Source organism: Pongo pygmaeus, chromosome 3 (genome assembly GCF_028885625.2).
Source record: "Pongo pygmaeus isolate AG05252 chromosome 3, NHGRI_mPonPyg2-v2.0_pri, whole genome shotgun sequence".
NCBI classification, from domain to species: Eukaryota; Metazoa; Chordata; class Mammalia; order Primates; family Hominidae; genus Pongo; species Pongo pygmaeus.
The window spans coordinates 38,917,079-38,929,852 of record NC_072376.2 but is presented as its reverse complement, the minus strand read 5'-3'; the positions used below and the strand labels follow the sequence as shown (position 1 = coordinate 38,929,852).

Sequence of the window (12,774 nt, the reverse complement as noted above, 5' to 3'; positions counted from 1 at the left end):
ATTCTTGATTCATCATTATAAGGGACTTACCCAAAACCCAAACGTAGTTTATCTCTTTGTTTGGCACTCAGGAGAATTTTACCCTGGGTAATGGATCATTGTATGAGTCCATCTTTCATGCTGCTGATAAAGACATACCTGGGCAATTTACAAAAGAAAGAGGTTTATTGCCGGGTGCAGTGGCTCACGCCGGTAATCCCAACACTTTGGGAGGCCGAGGCAGGCAGATCACAAGGTCAGGAGATCGAGACCATCCTGGCTAACACGGTGAAACCCCGTCTCTACTGAAAATACAAAAAAATTAGCTGGGTGTGGTGTCAGGCGCCTGTGACAATGCCCGCTATGCGGGAGGCTGAGGCAGGAGAATGGCGTGAACCTGGGAGGCGGAGCTTGCAGTGAGCTGAGATCGCGCCACTGCACTCCAGCCTGGGCAACAGAGTGAGACTCCGTCTCAAAAAAAAAAAAAAAAAAAGAAAGAGGTTTATTGGACTTACAGTTCCACGTGGCTGGGGAGGCCTCACAATCATGGTGGAAGGTGAAAGGCCTGTCTCACGTGGTGGCAGACAAGAGAAGAGAGAAGTAACTCTCATTTTTAAAACCATCAGATCTTGTAAGACTTATCCTCTATCATGAGAACAGCATGGGAAAGACCCACCCCCATTATTCTTTTTTCTTTTTTTTTTTTTTTTTTAAGACTAAGTTTCACTTTGAGGCCCAGGCTGGAGTGCAGTGGTGCGATCACAGCTCACTGCAACCTCTGCCTCCAGGTTCAAGTGATTCTCGGGCCTCAGCCTCCCAAGTAGCTGGAATTACAGGTGCCCACCACCATGCCTGACTAATTTTTGTATTTTTAGTATAGATGGGGTTTCACCAGTTGGCCAGGCTGGTCTCAAACTCCTGATCGCAAGTGATCTCCCCCTTGGCCTCCCAAAGTGCTGGGATTACAGGCATGAGCAACCGCGTCCAGCCCACATGATTCAATTACCAGGTCCCTCCCATGACACATGGGTTATGGGAGCTACAAGATAAGACTTGGGTGGGAACACAGAGCCAAACCATATCATTCCGCCCCTGGCCCCTCCCAAATCTCATGTCTTCACATTTCAAAACCAATCATGGCTTCCCAATAGTCCTCCGAAGTCTTAACTCATTTCAGCATTAACTCAAAAGTCCACAGTCCAAAGTCTCATCTGAGACAAGGAAAATCCCTTCTGCCTACGAGCCTGTAAAATCAAAAGCAAGTTATTTACCTCCTAGATACAATGGTGGTATATGCATTCGGTAAATACAGCCATTCCAAATAGGAGAAACTGGCCAAAACAAAGGGGCTACAGGACCCATGCCAAGTCTAAAATCCAGCAGGACAGTCAAATCTTAAAGCTTCAAAATGGTCGCCTTTGACTCCATGTCTCACATCCCATGGTCTTGGGCAGCTCCACTCCTGTGGCTTTGCAGGAAAAGCCTCCCTCCAGGCTGCTTTCATAGGCTGGCATTGAGTGTCTGCAGCTTTTCGGGCACACGGTGCAAGCTGTCGGTGATCTACCATTCTGGGGTCTGGAGGACGGTGGTCCTCTTCTCACAGCTCCATCAGGCAGTGCCCCAGTGGGGACTCTGTGTGGGGGCTCCAACCCCACATTTCCCTTCTGCACTGCTCTAACAGAGGTTCTCCATGAAGGCCCCACCCCTACAGCAAACTTCTGCCTGGACATCCAGGCATTTCCATATATCTTCTGAAATCTAGACGGAGGTTCCCAAACCCCAATTCTTGACTTCTATGTACTTGCAGGCTCAACACCACATGGAAGCTGCCAAGGTTTGGGGCTTCTACCCCCTGAAGCAACAGCCTGAGCTCTATGTTGGCCCCTTTCAGTCACCACTGGGGCAGCTGAGAGGCAGGGCACCAAGTCTCTAGGCTGCACACAGCATGGGGACCCTGGGCACTGCCCACAAAACCACTTTTTCCTCCTAGGCCTCTGGACCTGTGATGGGAGGGGCTGCCATGAAGACCTCTGACATGTCTGGGAGATATTTTCCCCACTGTCTTGGGTATTAACATTCGGCTCCTTGGGACTTATGCAAATTTTTGCAGCCAGCTTGAATTTCCTCTCAGAAAATGGGATTTTCTTTTCTATCGCATTGTCAGGCTGCAAATTTCCCAAACTTTTATGCTCTGCTTCCCTTATAAAACTGAATGCCTTTTTTCTTTTTTGAGACAGAGTCTCAGTCGTTTGCCCAGGCTGGAGGCAGTGGCATGATCTCGGCTCATTGGAACCTCCACCTCCCGGGTCCAGGCGATTCTCCTGCCTCAGCCTCCCGAGAAGCTGGGACTACAGGCATGCACCACCATGCCCAGCTAATTTTTGTATTTCTAGTAGAGACAGGGTTTCACCATATTGGCCAGGATGGTCTCGAACTCCTGACCTCTTGATCCACCCTCCTCGGCCTCCCAAAGTGCTGGCATTATAGGTGTGCGCCACCACACCCGGTCAAAACAGAATGCCTTTAACAACACCCAAGTCACCTCTTGAATGCTTTGCTGCTTAGAAATGTCTTCCGCTGCCAACATAGTGAAACTGTCTCTACTAAAAATACAAAAAATTAGAAGGGCATGGTTGCAGACACCTGTAATCCCAGCTACTCAGGAGGCTGAGGCAGGAGAATTGCTTGGACCCAGTGAGCTGAGATCGCACCATTGCACTCCACCCCGGGTGACAGTGCAAGACTCCGTCTCAAAAAAAAAGAAATGTCTTCCACCAGATACCCTAAATCATCTCCCTCAAGTTCAAAGTCCCACAGATCTCTAGGGCAGGGGCAAAATGCCACCAGTCTCTTTGCTAAAACATAACAAGAGTCACCTTTGCTCCAGTTCCCAACAAGTTCCTCATCTCCATCTGAGACCACCTCAGACTGGATCTTATTGTTCATATCACTATCAGCATTTTTGTCAATGCCATTCAACAAGTCTCTAGGAAGTTCCAAACTTTCCCACATTTTCCTGTCTTCTTCTGAGCCCTCCAAACTGTTCCAATGTTTGCCTGCTACCCAGTTCCAAAGTCACTTTCACATTTTCAGGTATCTTTTAAGCAACACCCCACTCTACTGGTACCAATTTACTGTATTAGCATTTCCATGCTGCTGATAGACATACCCAAGACTGGGCAATTTACAAAAGAAAGAGGTTTATTTGGACTTACCGTTCCATGTGGCTGGGGAAAGACTCACAATCATAGTGAGGGCAAGGAAGAGCAAGTCACATCTTACATGGATGGCAGCAGGCAAAGAGAGAGAGCTTGTGCAGAGGAACTCCTTTTTTTTTTTTTTTTTGGAGACAGAGTCTCACTCTGTTGCCCAGGCTGGAGTGCAGTGGTGCAATCTCAGCTTACTGCAACCTCCTTCTCCCAGGTTCAAGCAATTCACTCTGCCTCAGCCTCCCTAGTAGTTCAGATTACAGGTGCCCACCACCATGCCCAGCCAGAACTCTTTTTAAAACCATCAGATCTCATTAGACTTATTCACTATCACAAGAACAGCACAGGAAAGACTTGCCCCCATGTTTCAATTACCTCCCACTGGGTTTCAAGATGAGATGTGGGTGGGGACACAGCCAAACCATATCACAGCTACTCTGAAAGCTGAGTTGGAGGGTCATTTCAGCCTGGGAGGTTGAGGCTGCAGTGAGATGTGTTCGTGCCAATGCATTCCAGCCTGGGTGACAAAGTGAGACCCTGTAAAAAAAAAAAAAAAAGAAAGAAAGGCTTACATTTTACCCAAACACTGCCTTACTATGACTGGCTCTGTGTCCTCACCCAAATCTCATCTTGTAGGTCCCATAATTCCTACATGTTGTGAGAGGGACCCAGTGGATAAGTGAATCATGGGGGCAGGTCTTTCCTGTGCTGTTCTTGTGATAGTGAATAAGTCTCATGAGATCTGATGGTTTTAAAAACGAGAGTTTCCCTGCACAAGTTCTCTCTTCTCTTGTCGGCCACCATGTGAGACACGCCTTTCACCTTCCACCATGATTGTGAGGCTTCCCCAGCCATGTGGAACTATAAGTCCAATAAACATCTTTCTTTTGTAAATTTCCTAGTCTTGGGTATGTCTTTATCAGCAGCATGAAAAAGAACTAACACAGTAAATTGGTACCAGTAGAGTGAGGCACTGCTAAAAAGATATCCAAAAATATGGAAGCAACTTTGGAACTGGGTTAACAGCCAGATGTTGGAACAGTTTGGAGGGCTCAGAAGAAGATAGGAAAACGCAGGAAAGTTTAGAACTCCCTAGAGGCTTGTTGAATGGCTTTGACAAAAATGCTGATAATTATATGGACTATTAAATCCAATCAGGTGATCTCAGATGGAGATGAGGAACTTGTTGGGAACTGGAGCAAAGGTGACTTTTGTTACGTTTTAGCAAGGAGACTGGCGGCACTTTGCCCCTGCCCTAGAGATTTGTGAAACTTTGAACTTGAGAGAGATGATTTAGGGTATCTGACAGAAGAAATTTCTAAGCAGCAAAGCATTCAAGAGGTGACTTGGGTGCCGTTAAAGGCATTCAGTTTTTAAGGGAAAAGTTTGGAAAATTTGCAGCCTGACAACATGACAGAAAAGAAAATCTCATTTTCTGAGGAGAAATTCAAGCTGGCTGTAGAAATTTGCATAAGTAAGGAGGATCCGAATATTAATCACCAAGACAATGGCAAAAATGGGCATGTCAGAGATCTTCATGGCAGCTCCTCCCATCACAGGCCTGGAGGTTTAGGAAGAAAAAATGGTTTTGTGGGCTGGGCCCAGAGTTCCTCTGCTGTGTGCAGTCTAGGGACTTGGTGCCTTGTGTCCCAGCTGCTCCAGCTGTAACTAAAAGGGGCTGAGGCATAGCTTGGGCTGTTGCTTCAGAGGGTGGAAGCCCCAAGCCTTGGCAGCTTCCACTTGGTGTTGAGCCTGCAGGTGCACAGTAGTCAAGAATTGAAGTTTGAGAGTCTCTACCTAATTGATATAAAAAGCAGATAAACAGGCCAGGCATGGTGGCTCATGCCTGTAATCCCAACACTTTGGGAGGCCGAGGCAGGTGGATCACCTGAAGTCAGGAGTTTGAGACCAGCCTGGCCAACATGGCAAAACCCCATCTCTACTAAAAACACAAAAATTAGCATGATGTGGTGGTGTGCACCTGTAGTCCCAGCTATTCGGGAGGTCTAGGCAGGAGAATCTTTTGAACCTGGGAGGTGGAGGTTGCAGTGAGCACCATTGCATTCCAGCCTGGGTGACAGAGCGAGACTCCGTCTCAAGAAAAACAAACAAAGAAACAAAAAACCAGATAAACACAGAAAAGTTGAACTGCCATTAGAGAAGATGGGGAGATGTGGGGACCCAGAGCCTTGTCTTTAACCTCCTACTGATTCTCTATCCTCACAGATTTCTGACACACTACCAGAGGATTTAGGGCTCCATTAAACATAATTTGAAAATAACTAGCCTACCTTGGCAGTTTTCAAAGTTTGTATTATCAAGACCCTTTGGCATGTTTAAAAATTGAAGAGTCAAATAAGTTTTTTTCATGTGGATTGTAACTATTGGTATTTACCATATTAGAAATGAAAACTGATAAATTATATATAAAAGATTAATTCCTTAAAATTGACAATAAGCCCATTACATGTTAACATAAATAGCATATTTTAATGAAAAATTACTATATTTTAAAAACAAAAAATAAGATTGGCATTGTTTTACATTTTTGTAAATCTCTAATATCTGACTTAAAAAACAGCTTAATTCTATCTGCTTTGATAGCACATTATAGTCTCCACAAAACTTCATGGTACACTTGCGAGAGAACAAGAGAGAAAAAAGCAAGTAACACATGAAAACGTTTTGACCTCATGGATCCCAGAAAGAACCTCGGAGATTGTCTACAGTCCCCAGCTCACATTTGGAGAACCGCTGTCCTAAATCCAAAGGTCCATTCTAGCTAGCACTGATAATTGACTTAATTTCTGAAATCCTATTAACCGTTTTGAAGAGTCTGATTCTACCAAAATACTAAAAAAGAATGTGAGGTGAATACTAAATAGAAAAATGTTGAATTCAAAATGAAGGGACTAATCATAGATAAGTGGTTTTTATTACAAAGCAAATTGTATTAGGTAACTTAAATCTATGTATGTCCCAAGTTCAAAAAGATGCCCAAAAAGATGTACTTGTCATATCTACTGCAATTACTTGTTTACATATCTCTTCTACCCAACCTGTGAGCTTTGCAAAAAGGAATTGAGTCTTTTTTGTTTGGTTATTTTTTTGAGACAGAGTCTCCTTCTGTTCCCCAGGCTGCAGGGCAGTGGTGCGATCTCGGCTCACTGCAACCTCCGGCCCCCGAGTTCAAGCAATTCTCATGCCTTAGCCTCCTGAGTAGCTGGGATTACAGGTGTCCACCGCCTCACCCGGCTAACTTTTTGTATTTTTAGTGGAGACAGGGTTTCACCATGTTGGCCAGGCTGGTCTGGAACTCCTGATCTCAGGTGATCCGCCCGCTATGGCCTCCCAAAGTGCCGGGATTACAGGCGTAAACCACTGCGCCCGGCCAAAGGAATTGAGTCTTAATCCCTTTTGCATCTTCAATCTTTAGGATAACGTCTGACACACAACAGGCATTAAATATTTGTTGGATGAATGAACTGAACTGCATAGAATGCAGAAAGCCTACATATACTGGCCAGGCACAGTGGCTCACACCTGTAATCCCAGCACTTTGGGAGGCTGAGGCGGGCGAATCACCTGAGGTCAGGAGTTTGAGACCAACCTGGTCAACACGGAAAAACCCGGTCTCTATTAAAAATATAAAAATTAGCCGGGCATGGTTGCAGGCGCCTGTAATCCCAGCTACTCGGGAGGCTGAGGCAGGAGAATCACTTGAATCCAGGAGGAGGAGGTTGCGGTGAACCGAGATCGCACCACTGCACTCCAGCCTGGGCGACAAGAGGGAGACTCCGTCTCAAAACAAAAACAAACAAACAAGCCTACATACCCTGCCACACGTGCTACAACCCACAGCAAACTGTTTCATCCACATTCAACGACTTTCTTAAAGTCGCCATCATGAGCCTATCAAGAAAACCGTAATTTATATGGTATTTTAATGTGCCTTTACAAATTACTGATCACTTTCTTCACGATGTATGTCAAAATGGCTTATGTCACCTGATGTAATCCTTAATGAGGGAAATAAAAGGCCATGACTATGCCTGGCTTTTTTTCTTACATCTTAGATTTGAGTGTTAAAATGACCTCGAAGCGGCGAAAGAAAGGAACAGAACTGCCCTCCACATTAAAAATGAGCAGGCTCCATAGGTTAATTTTACTCTTCCTCACGCACGGCACTTACATGTTGCAAACTCTCTGCTCCACAGCATGCACAGACATCCCAAATCCCGGATTGGGCCTGAGGAACATCTCTGCAAAGAGCGCCAGGAGGGCGTGGGGGTCCCGCCTCTCCCGCCAGGGACCAGTGAGTGAACACTCACTGGTCCAGTCATGAGGAACTCAGCATCCTCCTGACGGGAGGCGCCTCTTTCCCAGAAGCGGTGGGTCAGGAGGAATCTGACTAAACCCTGTGTTGCCGGCCCGGAAGGCGCGGTTGCCGCCGGGTCCTCGAGGTTGTGGGCGAGGAGTAATCCGCCCGCCGGGACCGACCCGCAGATCCAGGAGGCCGAAACCCGAGGGCGGAGCACCAGGGTGCTGAGGCGACCGGAAAGGCGGCCAGGACCTTCCGGTCGCCTCGGCCCACCACCCACAGTGTCCGCGCAGCCCTAAAGCCTGGCAGACGCAGGGCGCACGCGGCCTTTGCCTCGGCCAGGACAGGGCGGCGGGGAGAGGGCTGCTAGACAACAATTCTTGACCCCTCCTCGACCTACGACCGCCGGGTAGGCGAGCAAAGGGCCTACACCTGCAGCCCTCCCCAGTCCCCTGGTCCAACGGACACGCCACGCACACAGCCCCGCCCAACGCCGCTCGCGGTAAGGGCGGAGCCGCTGAGCTGGCCAAAGCGGATTTGCCCAGCTCGGCCAGGGGCGGGGCAGGCCCGCCCAGCCGGGACCAGCCCCAGTCTCCCCGCCCCTGGGCCCTGAAGGAAATAGGGACCCGGCCCTGGGCCTTGTGTAGCGGGAGGGGGAGCTAGGAAGCAGCTGAGGGCAGAGTCCAGGAGGGCCTGGCTGCGGGGGAATGAAGCCTCCGCCTTCTCAGGCAAAAGCCTTTAAATACGGGCTCAGGCCCGGGACTCAGAGTGTAACGCGTGGCAGCCTGAGGGAGGGGGGTGCGCCGAGAGGGAGCTCAGACCGAGCGGGGCGCGGGTGTAGAAGCTGCGGCGGCGCGGCCCTTAGGAAGGTGCTGTCCGAACGATCGGGATAGGAGCGGTCCCTGCGCTTACTGCTGGGAAGTGGGTAAGCGCCGCTCCCATGCTGGCCCCGCCGCCCGGGCGGGATGCTCCCAGGTCTGGGCGGGATGTGGAGGGAGCGGGGCTGGGGTGTGCGCGCTGCTCCCGGTCGCTCGCTGCGCTGGGTCCCGGGCTTCCCGTCTCACGACCTTCGTCTCTTTGGGGCTTAAGGCGGGAACCGCATTTTGGAACTGCTGTCCTGGGGTTGTGGTCGTCTGAGCTTCTTATTCAAGACTCGTGAGTCTTCCAGCCCCTTCTCTTTCTGCTTTTACCCACTTTCCTGACTTGGATGAGATTTCCCTGCCGCCTCCAAAGCCGAACGCCCACCACAGGAAGCGGTTCTCTCGTTGGGGACCTCATTTTGGCCGCAGAGTCGTAGTCTATTGTTTGTGTTTAAGAGTCTGCTCACCTGAGGGGCTCCTGCTTTTCTCATGCCGCCCCTCTTAAGAAACCAAAGAGAAACGAAGCCAGAAAGCCCTCTTGAGAGCAAAATCCTAAGACTTTCGTGGTATCTGTCCGGGATGTCCTGGAATCCATTGTTGGCCCCCCACACCACAGAATTGCTCTGTTTGATGTCGGGGAAGGCCTTTCCTGGGTGCCTCGGGAGACCATGTTTGTGTGAGATCTTGAAAAATTATACGTCCTATAAATATATAGGAAGATAACTTAGTAGGGTTAGGAATTCTAGTATAGAGGAAAGAGGGGTTCGCTGGTAGGGATCTATTCGTGGGCATACAGAGCAGTAGCTGTCTATCGACAGACCTCAAAGACACAGTGAGCCTTTGAGTTTCTTCAAATCCCTTAAGAAATGGAGAACAGTAGTCTTTCTTCAGGGGGGTTCTGGAAATGAAAGAGCTGACTGTCTGCTCTGAGATGTGCTTATTAGTGGCCAGGATCCAGTTTAAGGTAAGGGGTAGACAACCCTGATTGAAAAGATCTCGTTTCTTCTCCCCTTGCTGTACTCCTTTTTCTAACAAAATCTATAACTGGATAAGCATAATCCATCTTCCTTCTTGTTTACTTCCACAGCTTCACATGATAACCCTTAGACATAAAATTAATACCGGCTTTCTTACTGATTAAATATTTTTCTCTGGTCAGGCATCTTTTACTGTTTAATTTCTGGAAATGATTAAAATGTGTGAAGCTGATGTATCCAACTATAATGCCCATCGTTAGCTCCTGGGTACCTATGCAAAGTATGCTGTAGAGAGCTGGGGCTAGAAGGATTATATTCTGTTTAGATTGTAGTAGGGCATTTGTTATTTGTTAGTGACTCCTTCTGGGTTGGAATGTTTATTTGAATTTATGAAATTTTACATGAAGAGTAGTTTTGGAACGGTTTGGTTTGTTGTGACTCTCCCAAAATACAGAGGTAAAAACTCATTTCAAAATAACCCATTTAATAAGGAAACACTCCTATGTCTCTGACAGCAGAATAGAGGGCCAGAGGGTACATAAAAGTAGAAATAGAAAATGGGGGCCGGGCGCGGTGTCTCACGCCTGTAATCCCAGCACTTTGGGAGGCCGAGACGGGCGGATCACGAGGTCAGGAGATCGAGACCATCCTGGCTAACACGGTGAAACCCGTCTCTACTAAAAATACAAAAAAAAAAAAAAAATAGCCAGGCGTAGTGGCGGGCGCCTGTAGTCCCAGCTACTCAGGAGGCTGAGGCAGGAGAATGGCATGAACCCGGGAGGCGGAGTTTGCAGTGAGCCGAGATCGCGTCACTGCACTCCAGCCTGGGCAACTGAGCGAGACTCCGTCTCAAAAAAAAAAAAGAAAGAAAGAAAGAAAAGAAAATGGAGCTGGGCGCAGTGTCTCACGCCTGTAATCCCAGCACTTTGGGAGGCCGAGGTGGGTGGATCACCTGAGGTCAGGAGTTTGAGACCAGCCTGGGCAATATGGTGAAACCCCGTCTCCACTAAAAATATAAAAACTAGCTGGGCGTGGTGCTGGGCACCTGTAATCCCAGCTACTCGGGAGGCTGAGGCAGGAGAATTGCTTGAACCCGGGAGACGGAGGTTGCAGTGAGCCGACATGGTGCCACTGCATTCCAGCCTCGGTGACAGTGAGACTCCGTCTCAAAAAGAAAAAAAAAAAGAAATAGAAAATGGAGTTGGCAGACATCTGTGTCATGCAGTGTGTCACTAACACTATGTCAAACTCCATGTTAAAGCTTATTGAAGATTTTATTGAAACTTCCAAGTGAGCATTTGTTTGGACTTGCACAGATTGTACATCAGCCTTTTCATTGATTCTCCCATTGTCATCTGTAAGCCGTATTTCATGGGAAATAGCAAGGCGAGAATACCCAAAATAAAGCTTGTGTAAAACACATCCAGTTCTGTGATACAGGTTCACCTGCCATCAGTAGTCTACCCCAGCTGACGTATGTAAAGCAATTGAAATGTGGTCTCACAATCAAGGCAGATAAGAAGTAACTCTGGGGAAACATGCTGAAGTTCTTTAGGTAACTCAAGAAAAGAACTTGGCCAGGTGCGATGGCTCACGCCTGTAATCCCAACACTTTAGGAGGCTGAGGCAGGTGGATCAACTGAGGTCAGGAGCTTGAGACCAGCCTGGCCAACATGGTGAAACCCTGTCTCTACCAAAAAAAAATACAAAACTTAGCTGGGCATGGTGTCGGACACCTGTAGTCCCAGCTACTTGGGAGGCTAGGTGGGAGAATTGCTTGACCTGGGAGGCGGAGGCTGCAGTGAGCCCAGATTGTGCCGTTGCACTCCAGCCTGGGCAACAGAATGAGACCTTGTGTCAGAAAAAAAAAAAAAAAAGAACTTGATAGTATTCTGGTCAATTACTGCAAAAATACTATGATCGGCAATCTGAACTAAAGCTATTTATACAGAAGTCTTCATCTCAAAAAGAGAGGCCCTTGTGGAGAGTTACTCATTCATTCAATTAATAATCATTGAGAGGCTGCTATTCTAGGAGTCAAGGATACAGCAGGGAGCAGCAGCAAATAACTGTTAGCCTGGCTGTGCCTTATTAAACTATGAACTCCTTAAGCCCAGGAGCTGCAACGAGTAGACACTGATTCTACATTTAATAAATGTGTTAGCACAACAGGTCCTGGTTGAGATTAAGAGTAAAGGCTGCCCTAATAACCTTTTGGCTAGGAGATTAAGTGGTAACCCTAAAAGATCCTCTGGTCCAACATTACTTTGAGATTCTACCTTTAGGTATTCTAGATATACTGGGTTTAATTAAGTGAAAAAAGCCAGGTGTTAATAGTATATATGGTATTCTATTGAATTTAGAAAGACAAAATTATTAGAATATATATGTATATTTACTTGTAGCTGGGAGGATATACAAGAAAACGGATTGCTTGTGTGGAAGCAAAGTAGGGGATAGCAAAGTAGATAAGGAAGGGGTTGGAGTGAGACTTCTTATATGTACCTTGTTACAACAGATTTAATTTTGAACCATATGAACATTATTCAGAATAAATAATTTTTTTTTTCAAGATGGAGTTTCGTGCTTGTTGCCCAGGCTGGAGTACAACATAGCGCGATCTCAGCTCACTGCAATCTCTGCCTCCCGGGTTCAAGCGATTCTCCTGCCTCGGCCTCCCAAGTAGCTGGGATTACAGGCATGTGCCACCATGCCCCGCTAATTTTGTATTTTTAGTAGAGACGGGGTTTTGTCATGTTGATCAGGCTGGTCTTGAACTCCTGACCTCAGGTGATCCACCCTCCTCGGTCTCCCAAAGTGCTGGGATTACAGGCATGAGCCACCGTGCCTGGCCAGAATAAATAATTTTTAAAAATTTATTTCATATGGCTAAGAATACTGCTCTATTTAATTGAATCATATAATTCAAAATTCTGTCCATTTTTACTATTTTACTACAATTCTATTTCTTTTAATCATTTTTTAAAAGTCATGAGGGGCCTGGCACAGTGGCTCGTGCCTGTAATCCTAGCATTTTGTGAGGCTGAGGCAGGCAGATTGCTTGAGCTCAGGAGTTCGAGACCAGCCTGGGCAACATGGCAAAACCCTGTCTTTACTAAAAATACAAAAATTAACCTGGTGTGGGGGTGTGCACCTGTAATCCCAGCTACTTGGCAGGCTGAGGCACGAGAATCACTTAAACCCAGGAGGCGGAGGTTGTAATAAGCTGAGATGGTGCTACTGCACTCCAGCCTGTGTGACAAAGTGAGATTCTGTCTCAAAAAAATAAATACCGTGGTGGCTCATGCCTGTAATCCCAGCACTTTTGGAGGCTGAGGCGGGCAGATCATGAGGTCAAGAAATCGAGACCATCCTGACCAACATGGTGAAACCCTGTCTCCACTAAAAATACAAAAATTAGCTGGGCA

At 47.2% G+C, this 12,774-nt stretch overlaps 1 protein-coding gene across 1 annotated transcript in view; it reads left to right on the top strand.

Moving 5' to 3' along the window:
* Positions 1-8,027: 8,027 nt before the first annotated feature.
* UGDH (UDP-glucose 6-dehydrogenase) overlaps positions 8,028-12,774 on the top strand; it is a 28,955-nt gene continuing 24,208 nt past the window's right edge. The window contains exon 1 of the mRNA XM_054485475.2: positions 8,028-8,434. The gene's annotated coding sequence lies outside the window, so the exon portion shown is untranslated. The remainder of the gene's footprint in view (positions 8,435-12,774) is intronic.